Source organism: Rhyacophila brunnea, unplaced genomic scaffold, assembly GCF_057557595.1.
Source record: "Rhyacophila brunnea isolate RB1 unplaced genomic scaffold, BYU_Rbru_1.0 scaffold_7, whole genome shotgun sequence".
Classification (NCBI taxonomy): domain Eukaryota; kingdom Metazoa; phylum Arthropoda; class Insecta; order Trichoptera; family Rhyacophilidae; genus Rhyacophila; species Rhyacophila brunnea.
This window is the reverse complement of record NW_028233339.1, coordinates 22,184,158-22,202,077: the sequence shown is the minus strand read 5'-3', so window position 1 is coordinate 22,202,077 and position 17,920 is coordinate 22,184,158. Positions and strand designations below refer to the sequence as shown.

The 17,920-nt window shown below is 34.9% G+C and overlaps 1 protein-coding gene across 37 annotated transcripts in view; it reads left to right on the top strand.

Moving 5' to 3' along the window:
• LOC147064624 (rho GTPase-activating protein 21-like) overlaps positions 1–17,920 on the top strand; it is a 466,312-nt gene that overhangs the window by 99,149 nt on the left and 349,243 nt on the right. The window lies entirely within an intron of this gene.

Here is a 17,920-nt window from a genome sequence, read left to right as displayed (position 1 = left end):
CTGATTAAAGGGGTTTCTTTCACCTGCCTTGTAGTATATTTGAATGATAAATTGAGACGGTGTGTACATATTATATAGTTGTATGCTTTTACATACTGTAGTTTAAATGCTAGAAGATTCCAATATTTGGTTAGGTATTTTTTACGACTTATACCTACGTGGTGTAAATGAGAACTCTGCCATTCTTGGTAGTAGGTACTTATTGACTTGTGTGTCCCTGTTAACTATCTTAGAAATCGGGAGCATCAGTTGTTTGTTCTCCCAAGGTGCAGAACTAACCTGCCATTGGTGATGCCAATTCGGAGGGCAATATCTCTGTTCAACCAAATCGCTTCGGATGTTGATATATTCCGCCTACGCGAAGATGAGTACCTATAGGTGGGCGTTGTTTTATAAATTCTTAAAATGGGTCCATTTAGCTCATTCGGTGTGCTTCCATGCTTTATAATTTTTGTATCTACATATTTACTTTTCATACTGTTTTTTATGATACTGCATAATATATTTCTTCTTTACACTGTTAATATTATTTCATTGTTTTTAAATGCCATGTTGTGAACGTCTTAAATTTATATTTTGTAATGTACCTATGTACGAATTCGCAACTTTACAGGATAATAATTTGGTAGGTTTCGGCATATATTATATTTCACTAACTCAAAAAATAGTTATAGTTTCGTCAACGAATATCTTTTAATACCACAATTATTTAGGTACGCTGAATTCGATAACACTCAATAATCTAACCCAGTGGTCGGCAAACTCATTAGTCAATAGAGCCAAATATCAACAACACAACGTTTGAGATTTCTTTTGCGAGCCAAATTTCTTAAACTTAAAATGTTGCGTCTTAATTTAACTATAGGTATCTACACTGAATTAAACTTGATATCATACTTAATAATGATCTTATTTAGTGATAAAAATTAAATTTTAAGTAAGATATCCATAAAATTAAATCATAACAATGACTGACAAACACATCTCCTTGAAAAGTTTGTGTAAGTCATGTTTGTGTGATGTTTTTAATTTTAGGCACGATTCCAGGTTCTCATCAATAAGACAACTTCTCAATTTACTCTTGAAAAGTTCATGCTTGAAAAAGATTTTTCGCATTCATAATTTTATCGAGTGGAATATGATGTTTTGCATGTTTAGCATGTTTTGGAATATGATGTGCACTTAATTACAGCATTTGCAATATCCTCTCCCCGTGTTTGACCTTCGAGTGGCAATAATCCTAAAAGTTCGTCTTTAGGACATATGAAATAAGTCGCACATAAATTGAAACTTGTGCTGTATCATTTATGTCACAAGATTCGTCAACTGCTATTGATAAAGCTGAAAGTAATTTAAGATCTTTGAGTTGCTGGTTGATTATATTTGAAGATATTTTATCTTTTACTGTTTTAGAACGTGCATGGTCATTTGTGGCAGAGCCGCACTCAAGGGGCCAAAGAGCCACATGTGGCTCGCGAGCCGCAGTTTGCCGACCACTTATCTAACCGCTCAAATAACTCATTTTTGTCATTGTCCATTATTAGAATTATTATATAATGTTTGTAATGCCCAATGGAAGGAAACATGTCTGGTTGTTAAGTCGTGGGTCGCTAGCTCGAATCCTACGTCTGGCAAATTCACGTGTTGTTCTATCTTAGATTGGAGAACATAGTGGGTTGGGAAAGTGGCTAACACATGTTTCTCGTAAAAAAAACTATCCGTTAAGAAACCTCTTCGAGAGTCTGCCAATATTCCACGAGGCTAATAATCAGATTGCGGAGCCAATGAAAAAAGTTAATCATATTTAATATAATATACTTATTTTGCTAAGCTTCACGTAGTTTTTGTTAAACATTGTTTGTATCAAGTTTAGTATTTCACATTTTTTTCACATTTTTTCACATGAATTTACGAGTAAGTACCTACAATATTTAAGAATTTAGTCTTCTAAACAAAAAAATCTAATATGTATTACGAGGGTGGGTCAATAATTCCTTAGAAAAAAGCATTAAAACAGTTTTTATTTTTGTATTTTTTTTTATTTCTCAACATAATCTCCTTGGAGCTCAATACACTTGGTTAGACGTTTCTCAATTTTTTTAAACCGTCAGAAAAATAAGTTTTCGGAAGGTCCTCAAAATAAGCATTTGTCCGATCGATGACTTCTTCATTTGCAAAAAAACCTTGTCCACTTAGCCATTTTTTTAAGTTTGGGAAAAGGAAAAAGTCACTGGGGGCTAAATCTGGCGAATACGGTGGGTGGTCGACCAATTCGAACTTCAATTCTTCAATTTTAGCCATTGATCGTAAACATGTGTGAACACGGGCATTGTCCTGATGAAAGAGGATTTTTTTCCTGTTTAAATGAGGCCATTTTTCTTCAATTTCGTTTTTTAGCTGGTCCAATAAAGATGCATAATAATCCCCTGTTATTGTTTTTCCTTTTTCCAAATAGTCAACGAAAATAATTTCACGTGCATCCCAAAATACAGTAGCCATAACCTTACCAGCTGATTTTACGGTTTTCGCCTTCTTTGGACATGGTTTGTCTTCGCAATCCACTGCTTTGACTGTTCTTTCGTCTCGGGAGTATAGTGGTGTATCAATGTTTCATCTACAGTCACAAAGCGACGAAAAAATTCATCCGGATTGCGTTGCATGAGCGACAACAGGGCTTTAGAGGCCACCACCCTATTGCGTTTATTGTCGACTGTGAGCAAACGCGGCACCCATCTTGCAGAAACTTTTTTCATGCACAATTTGTCATGTAAAATAGAAATGACGCTACCTTTTGAGATCCCTGTAACCTCAATTATCTCACTCAACTTTAATCTTCGGTCACTTAACACCATATCGTGGATTTTATTGATCATTTCTGGTGTAGTCACCTCTACGGGACGTCCTGAGCGTGGTTCATCCTTTGTTGATGTACGACCACGTTTAAATTCATTTAACCAGTTATAAATAGTTGCAAGTGAAGGAGCAGATATGCCGTGAACTAAATCCAACTCATTTTTTATTTCCTTTACTGTTAACCCTTTTATATTAAAATGTTTAATAACAGCTCTAAACTCAATTTTCTCCATTTTCCATTTTTCCATTTTCCACAAGCAAATTTTTTTTTTAAATGTACGAAAAACACACAACAACCCGACCAATCTGATTGAAACTTCGCAGCATACTGAATCGGTAGTGCCGCTGCATGAAAACAAACCGCTTACAGTACTAGTCGCGCCACCTGTCGGCTTTTCTAAGGACTTATTGACCCACCCTCGTATAATCAACAATATTATGCATTACAACATTAAAAATATACATACATTATAATATATTATTATTTGTTAAGTATACTTACATGTTTTACACTTTCTGACATTTTCAGGTTTTATGCATGCTTATAATAACGCCAAGAAACCTTGTCTTTCACTTCACTATTATCTTGGGGTCACAGGCCTGCAACCGTCTGGTCAACCACTAATTCTAATAATAAAACCAGGGAACTGAAATACATAACGGGTAAGGCGATAGCAGGTAACCGACTCGAGTAAGGAAGAATCCGGGTTAAACTTACACACGTGTCAAGAATACGTTTTACGTGGAATACTGAAAACTGCTCTCGGTTTATGCATTTACGCTCAGTTAATGTTGGTGTATTACACACACTATTGCACGTGCATAATGCGTGTTCCATTTTCGTAGGACACTCACACATTCAAAACCCTGCATCAATATGCGGCGTATTGAATATAGCATATCGGTATTCTATTTATTATCTGTTCTGTGAATAAAACAGTAGTTTATCCACTATGTAATATTTACTTACATTTTTTTAAAATTATTTACATGTTTTACAGTACTATATATTATAGTATACATATAACTACCAATAAAGTATGGGATATTTATTACTAATATTTAAAATATTGAAGGTTACATTGGCATGTCTTTTTGAAAATAAATAACAGGAAAATGTTTCTGGTACAAAAAAAAAGTTATATCTGGTTTGTTTGTTGCATGATGTTGGTCAAAACATTTCTACGGTATGAAATAATACCTATAATATGTTAGTGTGCCTTCTATTTACAAAGTCCAATAGATTCAGTTGGTTGGATGAATAATGGGAACCTATTACTCTCGTACGTTAGATGGCAGATACCATCTTCCACTAATGGCGGCCTAATGATCCACACAGACTGTCCGTTATATTTTTGCTTTCGTGAAAATCGCGTGAGAACTTTGTGTGTTTTTTATCTTGGATGTGGAATTGGCCTAACTGCCGATTGAGCAAGTATTTATTTTCTTTTTCTGGAGAGATAGTACTTACAAGTTTTTGTGCGGAATGTGTTTTTGTGGAGATAGTTCTTCTTATGTCATACCTACTATATGAGAATAATTACTTATATTATGGTATTTATTATGTGACTACATACCATTTGTCAATGTCTGATGTATTCATTAACTATATTGCGATGATTAGGTATGTTGTCCATCAGAACCATATTCCTGATCCATTCACACTTAGTAATTTTATTAATGAAATAAAACGCGACTTCTACCGACATGGGAGATTCGAACCCGCATCGCATGTGGAAAGAGGCCGGTGTTGTAGTATAGCACTTTTATTTAGCTACTAGAAAAATGACCAGATGGCAGAGCCACCTGTCAACATTCTTGGATGTGGCTTGAACTCGTTGTCAAGCGGCGACGCTGTTTCTATTTTTTTTTGATTGATTGCGTATTGGATAACAAACTAATTTCAACACTTTCACTTCGATTTATCCATTCCCGAAATGTTTTTTTATTTGAATCGAGTATATTCTTATAGAAATTGTAATTTTCAGAGATAGGTACCTATATCATTTTCAAAATCGTGTTACCTGTCCGACACATTACTTCTTAATACCTTTTCGTCAATCTGTCACAAATTAATAGTGATTACTTCACTGATTACCATTTAATACTTTCTCTATACCTGCATTGAGAGCATCTGTCTATTAGGAGTGTATTAACTAAATTAAGTACCATTAAAATAAACGATTCCTTTTTTCGCTTGTCAGTTAATTTTACAAAATTCGAATTTGCGTGTACGTGTATGTTTTCCCTAACTTTACCCATTTTAATACGTATTATTTCTGTCTCTGTCTCCTACACATTTATATATATAATATTATAATGTAATTATTTCTTGGACGTAAATATTAGTGTAGAATGTAGATAATGATTGGAATGAGAGTGCGTACAGCCACGCGGTGATTTATTTTGACTTACGACTTATTTGCAATGTAAACATGTAATTACTGACAGAAACAACTTGTATACAGTATACATAATGCTGTCTAAATGAAAGCTGTGCCTACTCTGTTCGGCACAGGTATTCTGACATGTATTTATAAAAAAAAATATCTTTCTTTGCTTACTCGAGATCATTTCAGTACATATCCTACTTAAATTTACGTTACTTATAAATTATAATATAAGCGTATGTAGGTATATCACTAGTGTTATAATTTATTCACAGACGATTACAATTATTATTGATGTTGTAATTTTTCTGTTATTATGTGTTTACTAATCATAATCAGGATTGACACTTAGTTTTTTTCAATTGGATCAAACATCAGGTTTTGCCTCATCTTTGATAGCCCCTCAAATCTCCTCCTTAATTAATATTGAAAATTGGTAAAAATACACACCACCATGCGTTATCCTCACCGTAAATAGGCGCTTTCTTCACGGCTGTGGTGGGCCTCGTCTACGCACAGCCATAAATCAAACCATCTAGAAACGTTGCTCGTATCTATCTATCTTGCATATATGAAGACCGCGCACACAGGCATCTAGCGACAGTCGCGCATAACCTCTCGAAACGTGGATATATCGGGATGCGGCGACCGGCTAGCCGGTATTGGAATGATCAATTCCTATGTGTGCGTATGCGTTCTGGCGGCGTCGTCTCGCAGCCCGAGACGCATGCGATTTGTTGAAGATATCTTCATATAATTTTTGCTGTCCGTAGGATTAGCTTCGCTTTCTTTGCTGTATACACGTATACGTAACCTCATTTTCTTTTCGTAATTTCCATGTGCTTTTCTCTCCCTGGCATTTTGCATTAAAATAAACCCACTAAACTCAGTCAGAGCTCACTTTGAGCGTAGCAACCTAAGTCTTGGGCATCTTTTCCCAGGACACTCCCAGTCCAATTGTTTCAGATGCTTCACATCACCAATTGTAGAGTCCCGTGATACGCTCGATTAGGACCGAGTGTGGTGCGGGGCAGGTTTCGGTGGAGGGCGCTTAACTTCAATGTTAGCAGCACTAGATGTTTTTTCAAACTAAGAAGTCGCATTCCACCAATTTGCGGAGCTCCATTTGGCAACGTGGGTTTTGTGAATAACGATGACGTCACATCGACGTATTTTTACATTACGAATTTTTCAATACCCTACTACGAATGGCGTGTAATAGAGTGTGCAGGATGAATAAGGTTATCCTCTCGTCGAGTCGAGACACCGTGGCACGAACAAACCGTTACCCCCGTTTCAGACGGGACACCGGTGTCGCGCTCGTATATAATAAGGAGGCCTTTGTATTTGAATAAAGGGGCCTTTGTATTATGTTTGTGAACGCCCAGAGCTAATGAGTGAACGCATAATTTCGCGTTATAATATAGAACATAAAACTGGCTGCGGTAATAAAAACAAGTGCATCGGCGGCTTGAGAATGTAGCGGCGGACGGAATAGTGCACCGGACACGCATTGACTCATTAGCTCTGGGGCATTCATAAACATAATACAAAGGCCCCTTTATTCGAATACTAATGCCTCATATATTATATCGAGCAGCGACACCGGTGTCCCGTCTGAAACGGGCCTTACAAGGTGTCATGTTATTTTATAACATAACACACTAAGTCAAGGAAGTCTTTACGAGGGCAACACTACGCATAAGTACGACCGGATCGCGCCTGCGCACGGGATAGTTTGTACGGAGTTCGTGACACTATTTCCGGCGCTATGGGAGCTAGCGGGCTTTTGACACGTAGGCGAAGCGAGAGTCGATCTCTCAGTCTTGATCGTTCGAAGGAAGCAGACGTCTTGGCCAGTTCCGAGCCTCGGGCCCTGGGCACAGGGCTTTCGATTTCCTGACGTTTTGGAGACGTGGACGATGATCATCTGAAGGACGTCCCCCCCACGCCAGGAGATCGGAGGAACTCCACGGTCCCCACACGTTCGAAGACGCACTCCTCGATTCCGTCCTGGAAGGAATCGAGGGCAGCGAAAAGGCTGAGGAGCCCTTTGTGTAATCGGTATTTATTGTCATTTTATGTTACGGTCCACCGACCGAATTAGCTTTTGGGTTTTTGTTCTAATTTATCTAAATATTGTATCGCTTTAGGTGCTCGTGATTCACTTAAGTAATTATACATTTTTATACACTGTAGCCCGCAAGTTATCTTATTTATTAATATACAATTGTTGCAATTTCTCTACTTGTTTTTCATTTAATTATCCTTCACTATTGTCTCTATGCATCATCATAGAGTGGCGCTCAAATCCGAGATATTTATATTTATTCCATCATTATGTAATTTATTATTATACAGGAACATCCAACGAATGAGCGAAGTAACCGGACAGGTAACTGAGGTCTTAGAGGTAATAAGTCAAACCATCCACGACCCTGCATCCTATTTCCCCGAGTCTCATGCTTATCCCTTTCCCTATATCCCCAACATATCCCTATCCTATCCCTATTCCTATATCCCCAATCCCATTATTCCTATACCCCGACATAAAATCTTTTCTATATGACATTGGCACCCAACAAGCATCGTGTTTCTTGTTGAATATTTCTTTTCCAAAACACGATGACTTACCTCCCAAAGACTACAGTTATTTGTTTCGGATTGTGAACTCGTTCGTTATTTTGTCCTAATTTTCTAAATTTTATTTGTTCCGATTATAAAACCTTAAATTTTGCTAGTCACGATTTCATACAATAATTGTTACCGTAACGGTATTTTGTTTTCAGAGTCATTAGTTCTAATTATACCGATTTTTGCCGGCTCACTTTTAAATTTTTTGGTTTACCGTCGTGGAGTTGCAAGCGAATCCGCACGGCGTGATTTTAGACGCATTTTGATATTTTTTTTATCAATAGTACTTATTAAACTTATAAATTAATTAATGACAAATTAAAACGTATTATTTGCGTTATATTTTTCTTAAATTTTTCTGGTTCGGTGGTCGTAACTATGTGTGTTATATTTTTCATATATTTATATAGTCTTTTATTGACTTACGCGGTACTTGCAAGAGACGTCGGACTAGTCTATGCGGTATGCGCAGGATGGCGATCTAAATGATAGAGATCAATACGTCAATTTTATCATTGTCCTTGTGGAATTTATTTAATTTTGTGTTGTAAGTTACAATTATTCCTTCGCAAATTAATATTAAGAGTGTTATATATGGTTTACACCTAATTTTGAAATACAATTTGCACATTTATCATCAATACATATTTCTTCTATAATTTATGTGATACCCACATTATTGGTATGGAAATGTCAATATTTGGGCATCGGAATTTGTGTTAACCATTGATTGTTTCAGCAAAAAGTTTGTTTAATGTTTAGTATGGTGCTATAAGTGATTTAATAAAGTTCCAAAGGAGAAGGAAGGATGTTAAACTAGGACGATATCGACATGAACATTTATATACCTACTGGATGACAAGAATTATTAACCTCAAATTTGACAGAACCATTGGATTGAAACATACTATGTGGATGTAACACCAAATCAATTGGACAGCTGGATGAACCTTATTATGGAATGGAGTTTACAAAAGGTCCTTTCGTTCCATTTCTATATTGTGAATAATTAATAATTTCTATATCTCGAATAAAATCATTATCGGGTCTTTCATTTTAGTCGGCAGTCGCGCTGTCATCGATTATTTGAGTGATTTATTTTCATTCTTGTTAAAATTTGACACTAAATTATTCTGAATTCATTTCTTCTTAATTATTAACTTTCTATTCATTTTATTTTGCTATTACAATTAATTATTTGCGTCGGTAGAATACATTTATTTCGGATAATATGTTTTTACATTGTTTTTTCTTACTTGTTTGACAGTTCGATATTAGTTTTTTCAAATCTGTTCTTTTTATAATGTAGACAATTGAAATTATTAATTTCGCGTCCATTATTGATAAAATTGAAATAACCTTTCGTTCATTGAAATAAATTTAGTCATTTTTAATTCCTATTCAATTATTCATATTCCAAATTGATTTCTGGGTAAAACTTTAAACGTCAAGCGCGCTTACATTTGCAGTCGATAGATGACACCTTCATAGAATTTATTTGAAATATTTAATTTCAAGATTCTGTTCTTTCGTAAGAATGATTATTTATTATACATAAATAATTATTTTTACAGGTGAATATTTTTAATAAAATTTTCCTTCTTAATTCCTATATAAAAACTTCCGTCTACATATTTTTTTGAATCAATTTAATTTTTTCTCTCCTGTCAATCCTTTCTAATTTAAAGACATATTTTTTTTAAAGCTTTTTGATTTCATTCTAGATGCTTTCACTCAACTATATGCAACTTTCCGTCCTCTCCTAATTTTTTAAAAAGCATATAAGCTAACATTAATTAATATCTTTAAATTCTTTTTTTCTCTTTTCAAATCCTAGCAATCAGCTATTTATTATTCATAAACATTCAATTTACTTTCACTTAAATTATTAATTACATTCTTTTTGATTTTGCAATTTTTTTTGGATAAATAAAAAAAAAAATTATTATTTAAGAATTTTCTATATACGTGTTGCATACATGTTAATTTTGAATTTGGTAAAATATTTCCATTCATGTATAGTTGTTAAATGATATAATTAAATTTTTCTTTGAGTATTAAAATATTTTTCTTTCAAATACAATCTTGAATGGATATTTAATTACATTTACATTTGAACTAACTAAATTATTTTTTCTTTCAATTTAACTTGAATTTAATAATTGATTATTTTTTTTGCTTGTTCACCATGCTTATTTCAATGGGCAAATTTTTCTTTAAAAATGCTGATATTTTAATTTATTATCAACTATGTTTGAAACTTTTAGGAGTTGTCAAACCTTCATTCATTATGACACACACTCTGTCAAATATTTTTTCTTTTATTATTATGGAAAGGTGTGTTTCCGTGCTAATGACACTCAACAAATTATTTTGAATTTTGTCAGGGCCGCATTTTAATAATGCCTATTTATTAATATTCAATTTTGTCGTGAAGGAATTTTGTACTGTTTTGTCTTTTGTCTATTACACACCTCAGATATTTATAAATTATAATTATTATTTTTGCTCTTTTACAAGCTTCTTTTTTGGATTGATTTTCTTTTTATCGAATTAATTATCGCAAATTTTATACATATATTATGTCATTGAGTAATATTTTCTATTATAAAATTCTATATTTCTTTATTTCAATTTCTTTGTGAATTTTTACTCACCTATGGTAAACTATTTCAGTTACTGACTTCTTTCCTGCATATGGCAATACACCCTTGTTCCGGTGAACGTCCATCGCAAAGGTGGTGGTTGCAGACCTTTCGGGAAGGAGGCCTACTCAATTCATACCACACATTCAGCATCTGGACCTACTTTTGGTAAACAAGCATAGTTCTAAAATACTACCATAGTGCCAGGATGAGAGTTATGGTGTTCCCGGAAGACGCAACCGCTGTCTTAGCGTTTGGAAGGGCCTGTCAGTTTGGTTACCTAGTGATATAATATCTATATTTAAAATTACCTACAATTGTCTAATTAAGTACATCGCGCTGGTGATCGTGTGATCTTTATTTATACCAGTTGCCTATGTACTTGTTTTTGCGTGACGGTTTTGTTTGCTATTTTTATAATATATTTTTTTTATTGATTGTAGTGATTGGTTATACTTGTTCTGTTCAATGTATCTTTGTCGGTACAGGTTGCGGGGAGATTTTATTATTATTTGTTGGCTGCTAGCTCCTTGGAAGTCGTGGGAACTGAAGGTGTCTCACTACTGTCCGGTGTGTTTTAGTGTTCCGGGGTGCCGAAGATGTTCCTCGGACGCGTCTGATTTTTTTTCTCTAGCAGTCAACCCTCTTGGTATTTGGGTTGAACTATCGGTGCTGAAGACGGTCCCGTTAGTCCCCTCTCTTTTTGGCGTTGGAATCTGCCGCTGATTGTGTGGATTCCACCGCACTCTGATGTTTATGGTGGTGAGTTGGCAGGCGTGATGCAAATAATAGAAGCGATCGTCTGTCAACACTGATGATGTTGTGCAGCGGCCTGGACTGTATGAAGGAAATCAACCTACTTATCAAAATTCCTTGAGGGAAGAAAGTGGACGTTATTATACGATCTCTTTAGCCTTTCATTTTTTATTTTTTGCAGCCCCAACTTGAATGTCGGACCAGTTGCGAACCATGTTGTTCTTTAATTACATTTAGCTTCCGATGTGTTCATGGTTTCCTCGTCGTTGCCTGGTTTTCGTGTGGTGCTTCCTTAACTTCGTTTTCTAGCTCATCCGGATCAGTTCTCTTCTTGATGGAGCTCTAACAGCAAGGAGGGAGTTGTCTCGAGATGGCGTCTCGGGTTTGGCGGGATTGAGTTAGTCCAGAATCTGCGGCGGTGTATTTCTAAATAGTTTTAAGTGTGACCTATTGTACATCATGCAATATAGTAGAGTAGTTTGAAGCAGAGCCGTATATTCTGGAACGGACGATATCTTGCTACACCATTGTAGACTTTAACGTAGTATACTAAAATCGATGATTAATTTTAATTATATATTTTGTACTAGGAATTCTTTTCTAGCTTAGTTTCCTCCTTGTTCGCGTTATTTTATTTGTGGGAGCGCTGCTTGGGATCCGGATCATGGCTTGGAATACCATCACACGTCATTTGTTTCCTACAGGCTTAACAGAGAATCCACATCACAGCTGTTGGTTGTTAGCCACACTGTTATTTTTATTCAGATTAGACATCTGAAAGTAGTATATTTTAGTAATGTTCTTTTTAAATATTCGGACGGTGCTTGACGCACAGTATTTATTACTTTCCGACAGATACGCCCTCACGCAAAAGCAAACTGGCACTCATTGTTTATTAATTAGTATGTTATTTGTTCGAACCAAGTTGGTGAATTTATTGTATTTATTATTTTTTATTATGTATACTTGCCAAAAACCTCGGCATATACGATTGAGAATTTATATTTTTTGCTTTGTGCACTTTATAACTTTTGCCAACTATTAAAGGTTCATCTTTTTTTCAATAACTTAATATCATTTGAAATCAATTTATTAAATCATTCACTGATCTATTATTATTTTCAACTTAATTACTCAATGCTTATATTATTACTCAAATCATGGAAGCAGTTTTAATTTCTATTAATTACTTTATTATATTATACTATCTCTGCAATTTTATCAATTAATGAATTGAATTAAATTTCTTGAACTAAAATATTAATTCCTTTATATGCAATATATTAATTTATTATACCATTTTATATATTATTATCTGAGGTGCATTTATGTAAATTTTTTGGCTATTATTTCAATTTTTTATACTGATATCAAATCTTTTCAAACTAATAATTATTATACAACTCTTCATATCTTTTTGGAAGCTTTATCTAAATCAATTTTTATACATTCTAAATATTGCAGTTTTACACTGCTGGGTTGAATCCTCACTATTTGTTATGATGTGAATTATCTGTGATAAATTATAATATTTTATATATTTCTATATACACGAGCTTAGGTGTTTTTATATTATTTATCAGATCTTTTTCAAAATTTATAAATTATTGGTGGACCGGTTAGGTAGGGTAAATCTACGAGACCTCTCCCAGCTCTTCACTCTTCAGCAAATAATCTTCTTCGTGTTTTGGATTCTTCATAAGCCTCTCCCTCTGTCACCAAATAACAGAGTGGAAATATCATCTATATGTCTCCTTCGCTTCGCCTGTAGCCGCGCTATCTCTAAGCATGCCGTCCATGATGCCCAACCCCTGGGAGGATTGATGCTATCAGAAGACCCCCCCCGAGAAGTTGACAGTCGAAGTCCTCGCTATGGCTTGTCCTTCTCTTACCGAGGTTGGAGGTAATGTCATGTTATTTTATAACATAACACACTAAGTCAAGGAAGTCTTTACGAGGGCAACACTACGCATAAGTACGACCGGATCGCGCCTGCGCACGGGATAGTTTGTACGGAGTTCGTGACACTATTTCCGGCGCTATGGGAGCTAGCGGGCTTTTGACACGTAGGCGAAGCGAGAGTCGATCTCTCAGTCTTGATCGTTCGAAGGAAGCAGACGTCTTGGCCAGTTCCGAGCCTCGGGCCCTGGGCACAGGGCTTTCGATTTCCTGACGTTTTGGAGACGTGGACGATGATCATCTGAAGGACGTCCCCCCCACGCCAGGAGATCGGAGGAACTCCACGGTCCCCACACGTTCGAAGACGCACTCCTCGATTCCGTCCTGGAAGGAATCGAGGGCAGCGAAAAGGCTGAGGAGCCCTTTGTGTAATCGGTATTTATTGTCATTTTATGTTACGGTCCACCGACCGAATTAGCTTTTGGGTTTTTGTTCTAATTTATCTAAATATTGTATCGCTTTAGGTGCTCGTGATTCACTTAAGTAATTATACATTTTTATACACTGTAGCCCGCAAGTTATCTTATTTATTAATATACAATTGTTGCAATTTCTCTACTTGTTTTTCATTTAATTATCCTTCACTATTGTCTCTATGCATCATCATAGAGTGGCGCTCAAATCCGAGATATTTATATTTATTCCATCATTATGTAATTTATTATTATACAGGAACATCCAACGAATGAGCGAAGTAACCGGACAGGTAACTGAGGTCTTAGAGGTAATAAGTCAAACCATCCACGACCCTGCATCCTATTTCCCCGAGTCTCATGCTTATCCCTTTCCCTATATCCCCAACATATCCCTATTCCTATATCCCCAACCTATTCCCTATATTCCTATCCTATCCCTATTCCTATATCCACATGTCAAACCATTATATGACATTGGCGCACAATTCCCATCCATACCTATTCCTATATCCCCATCCATACCTAATCCCAACCCCGACATAAAATCCTTATATATGACAAAGGTTAATAAAAAATACTATTCCATACTCACCGTGGTATTGACGAAAATTAATAATCGCCATTCCGTCACAAATCAATAGGTAGGTACTTAATAATGTATTGGCCACTTTGTTTCGCAACACATAACATTAAATATATTATCACTAGTAATTTGTAGTGTCACCTTAATAATTTTAAATTATTCGTGCATATAGTCAGTTAACTTGATTTTTCTTCTTGTCCATTTCATAATAATGCAGTAACCTTAAAGTAAATAAATAAATAGTAAAAAATACCGGGCATTCAAATATACGTTGCCAATTTTCGTGGATCGTCACAGGTTTACCATATTAACCCACCACCAAGGGTTTATTCGAATTACAAGATTTAAATTCAAAATTGATTTCAAATTATAATTTTAACATGTTCACAGCATGACATGAGAAAACAAAGTAATTAAAGCAGTAGAAAGTAGTATAAAAGTGTAGCTAAAAACAATGTCCACATAAAATCATCCTCACGTAGATGAAATATATCAATATCCGAAGCGATTTGGTTGAACACATGTTATTGCCCGCCCAATTGGCATTACCTTGGGAGTACAAACATTATTATGTTCCCGTTGCACATTTCCGTGTCACGTTGCGCTACTGACTTTGTAGATATTATTTTTATTGTTGAATTTCTAATTTTTTGTTGTACTATTTTGTATCTTCAAAATGCGTAGTATTTAATTACTAATGAAATATTTAATACGAATCGAAAGCGACTCTTGTTATAATAATTACACCATGTCATCGCTTGTAGGTATTTATCTGTTTCGTAGACACGCTATGTGATAATTATTTTGTATATACGACGCATTGGCTTCTCGAGTCTTCGATGTGTAGGTACATAGGGATATCATATCGAAAGAAAAATAATCGAGTCATAGTATTGGTATGATAACGAAAGAAAGTTTAGATTTAAACTTTACTGATTTTGTGTCGAAAGAAACGTAATGATAGTTTTAGAAGTATTGTATTTAACACAGAACAAGTTAATAAATATAATTCAGATAGGCTATACCCCAAATACACTACATTTTGAAGTAGGGTTTTGAATGTGTGAGTGTCCTACGAAAATGAACCACGCATTATAGGTAGACGTGCAATAGTGTGTGTTCCAAACTTCAAATACACCAATATTGAATGAGCGGCAATGCATGAACCGAGAGTAGTTGTCAGAACGAAGAACAAGCATAGAATCACATATTCTTGACACGTGTTTAAGTTTTACAGTTTGACCCAGGGTTTGAATGTGTGATTGTGCCACAAAAATGAACCACGCCATTATAGACACGCAAGTGTCTGCTGTAACCTTGAAATACACCAATATTGAATGAGTGTCAGTGCATAAACCGAGAGTAGTTGTCAGAACGAAGGACAAGCTTAGAATGACATAGTCTTGACACGTGTTTAAGTTTTACAGTTTGACCCAGGGTTTGAATGTGTGATTGTGCCACAAAAATGAACCACGCCATTATAGACACGCAAGTGTCTGCTGTAACCTTGAAATACACCAATATTGAATGAGTGTCAGTGCATAAACCGAGAGTAGTTGTCAGAACGAAGGACAAGCTTAGAATGACATAGTCTTGACTCTTGACATGTGATTAAGTTTATCCCATTTCTTCCACACTCGAGATCGGTTGCCTGTTACTCCACACCCGTTAGGTATTTCAATTCCGATTAATTCTGTGTTCCCTTAGTGTAGTATTGATATGTTGACGTTTTAAAGAAAATACCTACCATATTATTGTAGGTATAGGTACATTTATGTAGATTTTAGATAAATCGAAATCTTACAAAAATACGCAATAACTCATTTTTTTCTTAAATTTTTTCTTGTTTCTCCAAATAAATAAACATTTTTATACAATATGTGATTGATATTTATTTTTTATTTTGACCTTATGAAATACATCATTAACTATAGTTATGTAAAGTATCCACTCAGAATGATGTGCGTAGTCTAAATTTAAATTACCGGAAATAATAGGTAGGTATCATTCACTTGTAATAATGATCTTTTTTTTTTAATTTGAAGCCATTCTTTTTTAGCCTATTTTTCTTGGGAAACATTCAAACCTTTACTTATGTACCTACTATCTACTAATAATCATCAATTTGTTTCTAGGTGATAATTACGTTGGATCATTCATTCTTTTAATTGTATGACTTTGCTATATTAATCATTGTTATTGTAATTTGAGTAATTAATGTATTGATGGCGTTTAAAAAAAATATATACATATGTTGAAATCACTGCTCGATTGCTAAATAGGTACTGTGGGTCTATTCTATGCTTATCGACCGCTAAAGTGATAAAGTGAAAAATATTATCAAACTTAGGGTAGGTTTGTATCAAAATATTAGCACTTATTGTAACAATTACACGAAGCCGGTTTTTATTGTTGCAATAAGTGCTATATTTCAACAGCACCTATCTTGCTGCTGTTAAAATATCGCACTTATTGCAACAATAAAAACCGGCTTCGTGTAATTGTTACAATAAGTGCTAATATTTTGATACAAACCTACCCTAAGTTTGATACTATTTATCAATTTAGTGTTCGATAAGTATAGAATAGACCCACTGATCTGGGTTTAATTTTGATAAACACATTTTTATTTATCAGAATAATCGATATTTATCAGAATTGCGATAATAATATATAAGTAAGGATAAAATGCTTTGCTGAAACAAAATCAATGCACTCAAATCGAGCGGGTCAACAACTACGTCTTGGGACAACAGATGTCAATTATTATTGACGGTGGGTATGTATGACAATATTGCTCGCAGAACCAAGCTGGCATGGGCAATGAATGCATTTGGACGCCTGAATTAGGTACTACAATATCGAATGAATATAACAATACCGGTATTTCGCTATTTCCTATTGAATACCGGAATTCGTGAAATATATGGAAAATATAGAAGTATCTAGGTACCAATAAATATAGATATTAATATTTCATAGAAAAAATATCTACTTAAATACGTACGTATTATTATAATATGTAAACCTTTAAAATACGTAAAGGTAAGATATCATAGAGATGTTGATGTTCAAAAAATTCAACTACTAATTGAATGATTGGCACTTTAATAAATTTATATTATGAAGTGATCTTATATGTGTATCTGCCCCACTGTTAATTCCACCTAATGTTTTATTAGTTTATTACACTTTTTACACTTACACGTCAAATGGGAACAGAAGTAAACCAGACATCGCGTAACCCGACTAAAATGTAGTCTTGTTAAACCTTTTATGTTAGTTAATACATTTTTTTCCACTTTCAATACCGAATGTATTTCGGTATTTTGTGATTTTTAAAACCGGTATTTCGGTAGGTATCGAAAAATACTGAGATACCGGTTTTGAAATACTTGTATTGCAATCCCTAGCCTGAATAGTATCTTCAAACGTGACCTCCCATTGTGTCTTAAGCGTAAGGTGTTCAACCAATGTGTGCTATCAACGCTCACGTATTCATGTGGAACATGAAAATGTAAGAGAAATTTAAAAAAAAATACGAGAAGCGCGACGTGGCATGGAAAGGTTATAATGCGTAAAAATCACAAAAGAAACCAATGGATGATGAAGCAGATCAGAGTACGCGATGTGCTAGATTTCGCTAAGCAGACGAGGTGGCGATGGGCTCGGTGAGTGGACAAT